Here is a 14,057-nt window from a genome sequence, read left to right as displayed (position 1 = left end):
TCCACATGAGGTGAAAAATCAGAAAGCTGATATCCCGGCGCTGGTTCCCCAGCTACTTCCTCCACCACATGACCGGAATCATCAGCTCCTAAGTCCACATCAACAAAAGCTGAAGCATCCGACAACTGACATCCCGGCGCTGGTTCCCCAGCTACTTCCTCCACCACATAACCGGAATCATCAGCTTCTTCCGCTTCGTCAACATCCAAGAGGGAGACATCCGATAACTGATATCCCGGCGCTGGTTCCCCAGCTACTTCCTCCACCACATGACCGGAATCATCAGCCTCTTCCTTCTCCTCCACATCCACACGAGGTGAAACATCAGAAAGCTGATATCCTGGCGCTGGTTCCCCAGCTACTTCCTCCACCACATGACCAGAATCATCAACTCCTAAGTCCACATCAACAAAAGCTGAAGCATCCGACAACTGATATCCCGGCGCTGGTTCCCCAGCTACTTCCTCCACCACATGACCGGAATCATCAGCTTCTTCTGCTTCGTCAACATCCAAGGGGGAGATATCCGATAACTGATATCCCGGCGTTGGTTTCCCAGCTACTTCCTCCACCACATGACCGGAATCATCAGCCTCTTCCTTCTCCTTCACATCCACACGAGGTGAAACATCAGAAAGCTGATATCCCGGCGCTGGTTCCCCAGCTACTTCCTCCACCACATGACCAGAATCATCAGCTCCTAAGTCCACATCCACAAAAGGTGAAACATCCGACAACTGATATCCCGGCGCTGGTTCCCCAGCTACTTCCTCCTCCACATGACCGGAATCATCAGCTTCTTCTGCTTCGTCAACATCCAAGGGGGAGATATCCGATAACTGATATCCCGGCGCTGGTTTCCCAGCTACTTCCTCCACCACATGACCGGAATCATCAGCCTCTTCCTTCTCCTTCACATCCACACGAGGTGAATCATCAGAAAGCTGATACCCTGGCGCTGGTTCCCCAGCTACTTCCTCCACCACATGACCAGAATCATCAGCTTCTAAGTCCACATCCACAAAAGGTGAAACATCCGACAACTGATATCCCGGAGCTGGTTCCCCAGCTACTACCTCCTCCACATGACCGGAATCATCAGCTTCTTCTGCTTCGTCAACATCCAAGGGGGAGACATCCGATAACTGATATCCCGGCGCTGGTTCCCCAGCTACTTCCTCCACCACATGACCGGAATCATCAGCTTCTTTCTTCTCCTCCACATCCACATAAGGCAAAACATCAGAAAGCTGATATCCTGGCGCTGGTTCCCCAGCTACTTCCTCCACCACATGACCAGAATCATCAGCCTCTTCTGCTTCCTCCACATAAGGTGAAATAACCGATATCTGATATCCCGGTGCTGGGTACCCAGCTACTCCCTCCACCACATGACCGGAATCATCCGATACCACATATTCCAGTGCTAATGCAGAACGCCCGGTAGATGGGGCAGGTCTACAGCAGTAGAACAGTCTGCCCAAGAAAGCCCTGATAGAACGCACAGCTGCCTGGGCTCTTCCCCTAGCTGGTGGTTGTGGCTCTGGGTCAGCATTGGCAGCTGGCTGTACAGAGGGCTGCTGAACCTCAAGCCTGAGGTTCATTTTGCGGTGCCTTTTACAGCAGCGCAACATAGTTCACCAATGAGAATCTCACTAATGAGTAAATTGCTCGAGAGCAAAATCAATCGTCTTCACTTGTGCAAGTGGAGACAAAAGTAAGCCTCTCAATGCTCAACCTCTGCTTATATACACACACGGCTATTATGACATCACTTCCCTGACATCACCAGAGGTAAACATGGGGCTATTATGACATCACAAGAGGGGCTCGGTGGAAGCAGATAGGACTTTCCGGCACTTTCCATCAGATTGTATGTTATACGTCAACACTCAAAATACATAAAAGTGGGCAGAGCCAGAACCGACCAATCAGATTTCTTTGCTTGATTTAAATGGGAACAATTAAAAAGGCTGCCATTCTCACAATATTGATGTCAGGGACCTCGAATATCGCAAATGTGGTCCCTGGGGGTTTCCACTTCAAGTTCTGAAAAAGTGGGCGTAGCCACCAGCAAATTTCATTCATTGATTTTCAATGGAAAAATATAAAACTGCTGCCATTTTTACACGTTAAATGCCAGCATTCACAAACTTTGGAGTGTTAGTCACTGGGTGACTGTGGTTCACAAGTAGGAAAAAAGGGGGCGGGGCAACAACAGCCAATCAGATTTCAGCCATTGACCTTAATGAAAAATGATAAACCACTGCTAAAATCACAGTTTAAATGCTAGGTGTCCCAAACTTGGCTCAGTTATTCACTGGGTGACTGCGGTCAAAAACAGGAAAAGTGGGTGGAGCCACTAACATCCAATCAAATTTCACCTATGCACTTCAATGTAAAACTTTCAAATACTGCCACTCTCACAGTTTTAAAGCCAGAGGTCCAAAACTTGGCACAGACCATGACATGGTGGTTAATTTTAAAATTTAGAAAAATGGGCGGAGCTTAAAACAGCCAATCAAATGTTACCTATTGCTATTCAATGTCAATATATAAGTTGCTGTCATTCTTTTACTGTTACTGGCAGGGACTTCAAACTTGGCACAGTCAGTCACAGGGGGACTGGGATTAAAATTTGAAAAGTGGGTGGGGCCAAAAATAGCCAATCAGATTTTCCCTATTGACTTCAATGGGAAAATGTAAACAGCTGTAATTCTCACTGTATTAAAGCCAGAGTTCCCAGACTTGGCACACTGGGTCACTGGGGTTAAAATTTGACAAGGTGGGCGGAGCCACATACAGCCAATCAGACACATAGCCAACATCCTGTGGTTTCTTCAGAAACGACACCATCTAGTTCTTCTTATTATTATAGGCGCCCCCCCCCCCATTTTCTATACGCTACTCCTCCTACAGTTTTAGGGGTAGAAGCGCCAAACAAGCGAAGTACGTTGCTTGTGCTTTATTAAGCGATCGCACCCTCCGGGCCCCTGCGGCGGACCCCGGAAGACCCCTTTTTTCGTATTGACTTTGACAGGGAAAAATTTAAAATCACTGCCACTCGTACAATTTTGAAGCTACACTCCCCAAACTCGGACCACATATGGTTGGTGTCACCCCAAATAAAAAGATGTATTTTGGGGGCTCACCCCAAATTAGGCGGAGCTACCAGCGGCCAATGAAAATTTAGCAAATTTCTATACGCTACTCCTCCCAGAGTTTAAGGAGTAGAATTCTGAAACTTTGCACACTTGTTCGGCTCATACCCGAATAGGTTGCTTGTGCTTTTTTAAGCAATTTCACCCTCCGGGCCCCTGTGGCGAACCCCCAAAGAACCCATTTTTCCCATAGACTTTCATTGGAAATTTTGAAACTTTTGCCACTCGTACAGCTTTGAAGTTACACTCACCAAACTTGGGTCACTTGGTCAGGGAGTGAAGCTGAAACATTCTGTCACATTTTGGGGACCCAAAAAAGTGGGTGGAGCCACAAACAACCAATCAGATTTTCCCTATTGACTGCAATGAGAAAATGTAAACAGCTGTAATTCTCAAAGTATTAAAGCCAGAGTGCCCAGACTTGGCATAGTGGGTCACTGGGTGACTGGGTTTAAAATGTATAAAAAAGTGGATGGAGTCTACCACAGCCAATCAAATTTCAGCCATTAGTTTAAATGGGAAAAATAAAAATTGCTGCTGCTCTTAGACGGTTAATGGTAGGGTCCTGACACTTGGCACAGTTGGTCACTGGGGGACTGGGATTAAAATTCATAAAAGTGGGCAGAGCTAAAACCGACCAATCAGATTTCGTTAATTGATTTAAATGGGAAAAATTAAAAAGGCTGACATTCTCACAATATTGATGTCAGGGACTTCGAATATCGCAAATGTGGTCCCTGGGGATTTACATTTCAAATTTTGAAAAAGTGGGTGGAGCCACCAGCAACCAATCAAATGTCATTCATTGATTTTCAATAGAAAACAATAAAACTGCTGCCATTTTTACACGTTAAATGCCAGCATTCACAAACTTTGGAGTGTTAGTGACTGAGTGACTGTGATTCGCAATTAGTAAAAAAAAAGGGGGCGGGGTAACAACAGCCAATCAGATTTCAGCCATTGACCTTAATGAAAAATGATAAACTGCTGCTATTATCACAGTTTAAATGCCAGGTGTCCCAAACTTGGCTCAGTTACTCACTGGGTGATTGCGGTCAAAAAATAAAAAAAAGTGGGCGGAGCCACTAGCATCCAATCAAATTTAACCAATGCACTTCAATGTAAAGCTTTCAAATACTGCCACTCTCACAGTTTTAAAGCCAGAGGTCCAAAACTTGGCACAGACCATGACATGGTGGTTAATGTTAAAATTTAGAAAAATGGGCGGAGCTTAAAACAGCCAATCAAATGTTACCTATTGCTAATCAATGTCAATATATAAGTTGCGCTCATTCTTTTACTGTTAATGGCAGGGACTTCAAACTTGGCACAGTCGGTCACAGGGGGACTGGGATTAAAATTTTGAAAGTGGGCGGGGCCAAAAACAGCCAATCAGATTTTCCCTATTGACTTCAATGGTAAAATGTAAACAGCTGTAATTCTCACATTATTAAAGCCAGAGTTCCCAGACTTGGCACACTGGGTCACTGGGTGACTGGGGTTAAAATTTGGCAAGGTGGGCGGAGCCACATGCAGCCAATCAGACACATAGCCAACATCCTGTGGTTTCTTCAGAAACGACACCATCTAGTTATTATTATTAGCGCCCCCATTTTCTGTACGCTACGCCTCCTACAGTTTTAGGGGTTCAAGCGCCACACTTTCCACACTTATTCGTCTTATAGTGAAGTACGCTGCTTGTGCTTTATTAAGCGATCCCACCCTCCGCGCCCCTGCGGCAGACCCCAGAAGCCCCCATTTTTCGTATTGACTTTGACAGGGAAAAATTTAAAATCGCTGTCACTCGTACAATTTTGAAGCTACACTCCCCAAACTCGGACCACATATTGTTGGTGTCACCCCAAATTAAAATAAGTATTTTGGGGGGGCACCCAAAGTGGGCGGAGCTACCACCAGCCAATGAACATTTAGCAATTTTCTATACGCTACTCCTCCCAGAGTTTCAGGAGTACAATTATGAAACTTTGCACACTTGTTTGGCTCATACCCGAATAGATTGCTTGTGCTTTTTTAAGCAATCCCACCCTCCGTGCCCCTGTGGTGGACCCCCGAAGACCTTATTTTTCCCATAGACTTTCGTTGGAAAACTTGAAACTTTCGCCACTCGTACAGCTTTGAAGTTACTCTCACCAAACTTGGGTCACTTAGTCATGGGGTGATGCTAAAACATTCTGTCACATTTTGGGGACCCCAAAAAGTGGGCGGAGCCACAACCAACCAATCAGATTTTCCCTATTGACTTCAATGAGAATATGTAAACAGCTGTAATTCTCACAGTATAAAAGCCAGAGTTCCCAAACTTTGCCCACTGGGTCGCTGGGTAACTGGGTTTAAAATTTAGAAAAAGTGGGCAGAGTCTACCACAGCCAAATTTCAGCCATTCATTTAAATGGGAAAATGTAAAACTGCTGCCGCTTTTAGACAGTTAATAGCAGGGTCCTCAAACTTGGTACAGTTGGTCACCAGGGGACTGGGATTAAAATTCAGAAAAGTGGGTGGGGCCAAAACCAACCAGATTTCTTTCATTGATTTGTATGGGAAAAATAAAAAGGCTGCCATTCTCACATTATTGATGTCATGGACCTCGAATATCGCAAATGTGGTGCTGGGGGACATCAAGAATGAGAAGCTTAAGTTCAGTTACAATATACCTTTTAGTTTCAGAATAGAAGTCACCCAGCACTTCATCTACATCTGCAAGTGCACCAAGAGCTAACGCAACCTCCTCCATACTTTCTGTGGTCCCAACCACTCCTTCTCCTGCAGCACCCACAGATGTATCAACAGCAGCCTGCCCATCTGCCCCTTTCTCCTCCTGTTTATTCTCTTTACTTTTTATGTCATTTTCTACACAACTTTCTTTTTTTTCCACATCCACATTTTCATTTAAAGAAACATTTTCAATCACTTCATCTTCAATTAACAAATTCACACTACCATTCTCATTTTGCATTATCTCAATATTGCCAAACACGGTATCACATTTGACTCTAGTAAGCTTTACTTCCACCTCCCTTCCCTTCCCATCACTCTGCACAAGCAAATCACAGTTCCCTTTGGCTAAGGATACAGTTCCCAAAACATTTTACCAATTTTGGACCCCTGTAACTCTGGTTTGCAGAGATGTAGGGACCCCATCTTTGGAATCCAAGTCTAACAATATGTCTTCTACCTGCATGAGACATTTCGTGAAATTCAGACGTTGCTAATGGCCATGGCTGTGATTTATGTACGTCAGCATCACTACCATTGAAATAGCCCAAATAAACAGGTTTTTGTGACCCTAGGCTATGACCTCTTTGGCCTAGGGGCCCGAAACTCACCAGTCATGTCCCCCCTAAGGGTCCCTACAATGCTAGAAAATTTGCCACTGCTGAGCAATTGCCCTTTGAAAAGATGTGAGATTTTGGAAAGTGAAATAGGGAGGCAATGAAAGCCTATGGGGGATTTTGCCAATTTTGGACCCCTGTAACTCTGGTTTGCAGAGATGTAGGGACCCCATCTTTGGAATCCAAGTCTAACAATATGTCTTCTACCTGCATGAGACATTTCGTGAAATTCAGACGTTGCTAATGGCCATGGCTGTGATTTATGTACGTCAGCATCACTACCATTGAAATAGCCCACATAAACAGGTTTTTGTGACCCTAGGCTATGACCTCTTTGGCCTAGGGACCCGAAACTCACCAGTTATGATCCCCCTAACAGTTCCTACAATGCTAGAAAATTTGCCACTGCTGAGCCATTGCCCTTTGAAAAGATTTGAGATTTTGGAAAGTGAAATAGGGGCCTAATGAAAGCCTATGGGGGATTTTACCATTTTTGCAATATGCCTTCTACCTGCATGAGTCCTTTGGACTCTTGGCTCACACCATCATCTCCAGATGCTGACTGCTCAGGGTCAGGATCCAGGGAGGTTTGTATAACGCCTCCCAAACCATCATGTATCTGCACAGCCCCTGACAACGGCAACACCCCCACAGGTAAAGTTTTAACGTATTTGCCACCATCTTTGACTGTTAGGGAAGCTTTATCATTTTTACATACATTATCCACCTCTGTCTTGGAAGATTCCCTCCCGACAATCACCTCCAAGATCGTATCTTCATCAACTTCAGGTTTAACATGCACAGCTGTAATTTGCTCAGTAGGTTGATGCATGGCAGGTAAGAGAGACGCCTGACCAGAAGGCTCCTCAGGCGTACTGCCTTTCTCCATAACCACGCAATCTCCCTCACCTCCGTTCAGATATTCATCATCACTGTTTGCTAACATGGCTTGGAACCTCTGACGACACACCAGGGCCTCACTCATAGGTCCCCCGTAAGCTTTCAGGCCCTCAAGCACAGCCTGCTGCTCACGGATCCTCTGTCTCAGGCTTACCAGTTCAGGGTCCATATTCAGAAAGCTCGATTGCCATTTCACTCCGTAGCGAAAGATTGCATTCTTTAGCTGGAACTTCAAAGTTTTTATCAAGAAACAGCATTCATCAACTGCGTGCACCCAAGCTACAGTGTCCTTCACAGTCAATGTTCCTCCCCTTCCCAAGCCAGTGGGATCAGGGTGCTTTGGAGCCGCCTGCTCCATCCTGAGACAGCCGGCCTGCAAGGTAGGCTCCTGCCGACGAAAGGCCTAAGCAGGGCCTTAAAGTTCGGACTATCTCCGCTCCTCCTGCACTGATGGTCGGACAGGCACACCACGGATAGGTCCTTTGAGCAGAGCTCCAACAGTCAATGCTCTCCCCTCAGTGATCCAGTTCAGACTGACAACCGCCTCACCAAACTTGGGTCACTTGGTTATGGGGTGAAGCTGAAACATTCTGTCACATTTTGGGGACCCAAAAAAGTGGGCGGAGCCACACACAACCAATCAGATTTACCCTATTGACTTCAATGGGAAAATGTAAACCGCTGCAATTCTCACAGTATTAAAGCCAGAGTTCCCAGACTTGGCACAGTGGGTCACTGGGTGACTGGGTTTAAAATTTATAAAAAGTGGGCGGAGTCTACCACAGCCAATCAAATTTCAGCCATTAGTTTAAAAGGGAAAAATAAAAAAAATTGCTGCTGCTCTTAGACGGTTAGTGGCAGGGTCCTGACACTTGGCACAGTTGGTCACTGGGGGACTGGGATTAAAATTCATAAAAGTGGGCGGAGCCAAAACCGACCAATCAGATTTCTTTGATTGATTTAAATGGGAAAAATTAACAAGGCTGCCATTCTCACAATATTGATGTCAGGGCCCTCGAATATCGCAAATGTGGTCGCTGGGGGTTTCCACTCCAAGTTTAGAAAAAGTGGGCGGAGCCACCCGCAACCAATCAAATTTCATTCATTGATTTTTAATAGAAAACAATAAAACTGCTGTCATTTTTACACATTTTATTATAGCTATGTAACTATTATAGTACTAGTGTTGTTGTTGTCCAAGTGAGTAGGGGTCTCTCTCGGCTCTTCCTATGGTGGTTCCACACGGAATGGGGGCCGCACCCCTCCGGACTCCACAGCCTTCCAGTCTATGGAAATGAAGAACGGCTCTTCCCTCAGGTTTTTCATCTGATCTTTACGCGCTTCCTGGTTTTTACACAGTAGCTTCTCCAGGAAGTCTTTCAGTGTGGGGTCCATCTCCGGCGGGTAGTCTGGATAATTGTAATAAATGGAGTTTTTGATGACAGCCTCATCCTTCTCCCACTTGTCCATGAATGGGTGTTTGAGGCATGCCATCAAAAAAAGCATGATTCCCGTAGAGAAGAAGTCTACTGAGTGTTCGTAGTCCATCTCTAGGAACACCTCCGGGGCCATATAGTGCAAGCTCCCGTTACATCCTTCAACCATGTCATCCCCAAAGACATCTTGCACTGCCAGGCCGAAGTCAGCAATCTTTATGTTCCCGACTCCGTCCAGGAGGATGTTTTCCGGCTTGATGTCTCTGTGGATGACACCCTTGGAGTGGATGTACTCCAGGCCGATAACCATCTGCGCAGCAAACAGTCTCAGGGTCGTAATGTCAAATGGCTTGTCAGCATCATCTAGAAGTGTCATCAGATCTCCCCCGCTCAGGTACTCCATGGCAAAGCAGAGGTAATTCTTTGACTGGAATGTACCGTAGAGCTGAGTGATAAAGGGACCCTTCCCAAGGGTCTTCAATACCTGACACTCCATGAATATTTCCTCAGGGTCATTATACTTTATAAATGGCCTTTTCTTGACCATTTTAATGGCCAGCTGTTGGTCTCTGGCTCGGTGGGAAGCAAGGTAAACCTTGCCAAATGACCCCTCTCCAAGAAGTTTATGGAAGTTGAAGCTGCCCAAAGTCAGTGGCTTCCTGATGGTCTGGATTCCACTCGGGCCAGCTTCTTCCTCCTTCGCCACACGAGGTGAAACATCAGAAAGCTGATATCCCGGCGCTGGTTTCCCAGCTACTTCCTCCTCCACATGACCGGAATCATCAGCTCCTAAGTCCACATCGACAAAAGCTGAAGCATCCGACAACTGATATCCCGGCGCTGGTTCCCCAGCTGCTTCCTCCACCACATGACCGGAATCATCAGCTTCTTCCACTTCGCCAACATCCAAGGGGGAGACAGCCGATAACTGATATCCCAGCGCTGGTTCCCCAGCTACTTCCTCCACCACATGACCGGAATCATCAGCCTCTTCCTTCTCCTCCACATCCACACGAGGTGAAACATCAGAAAGCTGATATCCTGGCGCTGGTTCCCCAGCTACTTCCTCCACCACATGACCAGAATCATCAGCTCCTAAGTCCACATCCACAAAAGGTGAAACATCCGACAACTGATATCCCGGCGCTGGTTCCCCAGCTACTTCCTCCACCACATGACCGAAATCATCAGCTTCTTCTGCTTCGTCAACATCCAAGAGGGAGATATCCGACAACTGATATCCCGACGCTGGTTCCCCAGCTACTTCCTCCACCACATGACCGGAATCATCAGCTTCTTCCTTCTCCTTCACATCCACACGAGGTGAAACATCAGAAAGCTGATATCCTGGCGCTGGTTCCCCAGCTACTTCCTCCACCACATGACCAGAATCATCAGCTCCTAAGTCCACATCAACAAAAGCTAAAGCATCCGACAACTGATATCCCGGCGCTGGTTCCCCAGCTACTTCCTCCACCTCATGACCGGAATCATCAGCCTCTTCCTTCTCCTTCACATCCACATGAGGTGAAACATCAGAAAGCTGATATCCCGGCGCTGGTTCCCCAGCTACTTCCTCCACCACATGACCGGAATCATCAGCTCCTAAGTCCACATCAACAAAAGCTGAAGCATCCGACAACTGATATCCCGGCGCTGGTTCCCCAGCTACTTCCTCCACCACATAACCGGAATCATCAGCTTCTTCCGCTTCGTCAACATCCAAGAGGGAGACATCCGATAACTGATATCCCGGCGCTGGTTCCCCAGCTACTTCCTCCACCACATGACCGCAATCATCAGCCTCTTCCTTCTCCTCCACATCCACACGAGGTGAAACATCAGAAAGCTGATATCCTGGCGCTGGTTCCCCAGCTACTTCCTCCACCACATGACCAGAATCATCAACTCCTAAGTCCACATCAACAAAAGCTGAAGCATCCGACAACTGATATCCCGGCGCTGGTTCCCCAGCTACTTCCTCCACCACATGACCGGAATCATCAGCTTCTTCTGCTTCGTCAACATCCAAGGGGGAGATATCCGATAACTGATATCCCGGCGTTGGTTTCCCAGCTACTTCCTCCACCACATGACCGGAATCATCAGCCTCTTCCTTCTCCTTCACATCCACACGAGGTGAAACATCAGAAAGCTGATATCCCGGCGCTGGTTCCCCAGCTACTTCCTCCACCACATGACCAGAATCATCAGCTCCTAAGTCCACATCCACAAAAGGTGAAACATCCGACAACTGATATCCCGGCGCTGGTTCCCCAGCTACTTCCTCCTCCACATGACCGGAATCATCAGCTTCTTCTGCTTCGTCAACATCCAAGGGGGAGATATCCGATAACTGATATCCCGGCGCTGGTTTCCCAGCTACTTCCTCCACCACATGACCGGAATCATCAGCCTCTTCCTTCTCCTTCACATCCACACGAGGTGAAACATCAGAAAGCTGATACCCTGGCGCTGGTTCCCCAGCTACTTCCTCCACCACATGACCAGAATCATCAGCTCCTAAGTCCACATCCACAAAAGGTGAAACATCCGACAACTGATATCCCGGTGCTGGTTCCCCAGCTACTACCTTCTCCACATGACCGGAATCATCAGCTTCTTCTGCTTCGTCAACATCCAAGGGGGAGACATCCGATAACTGATATCCCGGCGCTGGTTCCCCAGCTACTTCCTCCACCACATGACCGGAATCATCAGCTTCTTTCTTCTCCTCCACATCCACATAAGGCAAAACATCAGAAAGCTGATATCCTGGCGCTGGTTCCCCAGCTACTTCCTCCACCACATGACCAGAATCATCAGCCTCTTCTGCTTCCTCCACATAAGGTGAAATAATCGATATCTGATATCCCGGTGCTGGGTACCCAGCTACTCCCTCCACCACATGACCGGAATCATCCGATACCACATATTCCAGTGCTAATGCAGAACGCCCGGTAGATGGGGCAGGTCTACAGCAGTAGAACAGTCTGCCCAAGAAAGCCCTGATAGAACGCACAGCTGCCTGGGCTCTTCCCCTAGCTGGTGGTTGTGGCTCTGGGTCAGCATTGGCAGCTGGCTGTACAGAGGGCTGCTGAACCTCAAGCCTGAGGTTCATTTTGCGGTGCCTTTTACAGCAGCGCAACATAGTTCACCAATGAGAATCTCACTAATGAGTAAATTGCTCGAGAGCAAAATCAATCGTCTTCACTTGTGCAAGTGGAGACAAAAGTGAGCCTCTCAATGCTCAACCTCTGCTTATATACACACACAGCTATTATGACATCACTTCCCTGACATCACCAGAGGTAAACATGGGGCTATTATGACATCACAAGAGGGGCTCGGTGGAAGCAGATAGGACTTTCCGGCACTTTCCATCAGATTTTATGTTATACGTCAACACTCAAAATACATAAAAGTGGGCAGAGCCAGAACCGACCAATCAGATTTCTTTGCTTGATTTAAATGGGAACAATTAAAAAGGCTGCCATTCTCACAATATTGATGTCAGGGACCTCGAATATCGCAAATGTGGTCCCTGGGGGTTTCCACTTCAAGTTCTGAAAAAGTGGGCGTAGCCACCAGCAACCAATCAAATTTCATTCATTGATTTTCAATGGAAAAATATAAAACTGCTGCCATTTTTACACGTTAAATGCCAGCATTCACAAACTTTGGAGTGTTAGTCACTGGGTGACTGTGGTTCACAAGTAGGAAAAAAGGGGGCGGGGCAACAACAGCCAATCAGATTTCAGCCATTGACCTTAATGAAAAATGATAAACCACTGCTAAAATCACAGTTTAAATGCTAGGTGTCCCAAACTTGGCTCAGTTATTCACTGGGTGACTGCGGTCAAAAACAGGAAAAGTGGGTGGAGCCACTAACATCCAATCAAATTTCACCTATGCACTTCAATGTAAAACTTTCAAATACTGCCACTCTCACAGTTTTAAAGCCAGAGGTCCAAAACTTGGCACAGACCATGACATGGTGGTTAATTTTAAAATTTAGAAAAATGGGCGGAGCTTAAAACAGCCAATCAAATGTTACCTATTGCTATTCAATGTCAATATATAAGTTGCTGTCATTCTTTTACTGTTACTGGCAGGGACTTCAAACTTGGCACAGTCAGTCACAGGGGGACTGGGATTAAAATTTGAAAAGTGGGTGGGGCCAAAAATAGCCAATCAGATTTTCCCTATTGACTTCAATGGGAAAATGTAAACAGCTGTAATTCTCACTGTATTAAAGCCAGAGTTCCCAGACTTGGCACACTGGGTCACTGGGGTTAAAATTTGACAAGGTGGGCGGAGCCACATACAGCCAATCAGACACATAGCCAACATCCTGTGGTTTCTTCAGAAACGACACCATCTAGTTCTTCTTATTATTATAGGCGCCCCCCCCCCCCCCATTTTCTATACGCTACTCCTCCTACAGTTTTAGGGGTAGAAGCGCCAAACAAGCGAAGTACGTTGCTTGTGCTTTATTAAGCGATCGCACCCTCCGGGCCCCTGCGGCGGACCCCGGAAGACCCCTTTTTTCGTATTGACTTTGACAGGGATAAATCTAAAATCACTGCCACTCGTACAATTTTGAAGCTACACTCCCCAAACTCGGACCACATATGGTTGGTGTCACCCCAAATAAAAAGATGTATTTTGGGGGCTCACCCCAAATTAGGCGGAGCTACCAGCGGCCAATGAAAATTTAGCAAATTTCTATACGCTACTCCTCCCAGAGTTTAAGGAGTAGAATTCTGAAACTTTGCACACTTGTTCGGCTCATACCCGAATAGGTTGCTTGTGCTTTTTTAAGCAATTTCACCCTCCGGGCCCCTGTGGCGGACCCCCAAAGACCCCATTTTTCCCATAGACTTTCATTGGAAATTTTGAAACTTTTGCCACTCGTACAGCTTTGAAGTTACACTCACCAAACTTGGGTCACTTGGTCAGGGAGTGAAGCTGAAACATTCTGTCACATTTTGGGGACCCAAAAAAGTGGGTGGAGCCACAAACAACCAATCAGATTTTCCCTATTGACTGCAATGAGAAAATGTAAACAGCTGTAATTCTCAAAGTATTAAAGCCAGAGTTCCCAGACTTGGCATAGTGGGTCACTGGGTGACTGGGTTTAAAATGTATTAAAAGTGGATGGAGTCTACCACAGCCAATCAAATTTCAGCCATTAGTTTAAATGGGAA

Source organism: Hyperolius riggenbachi, chromosome 8 (genome assembly GCF_040937935.1).
Source record: "Hyperolius riggenbachi isolate aHypRig1 chromosome 8, aHypRig1.pri, whole genome shotgun sequence".
In the NCBI taxonomy this organism is placed as follows: domain Eukaryota; kingdom Metazoa; phylum Chordata; class Amphibia; order Anura; family Hyperoliidae; genus Hyperolius; species Hyperolius riggenbachi.
This window is presented reverse-complemented; position numbering follows the sequence as displayed.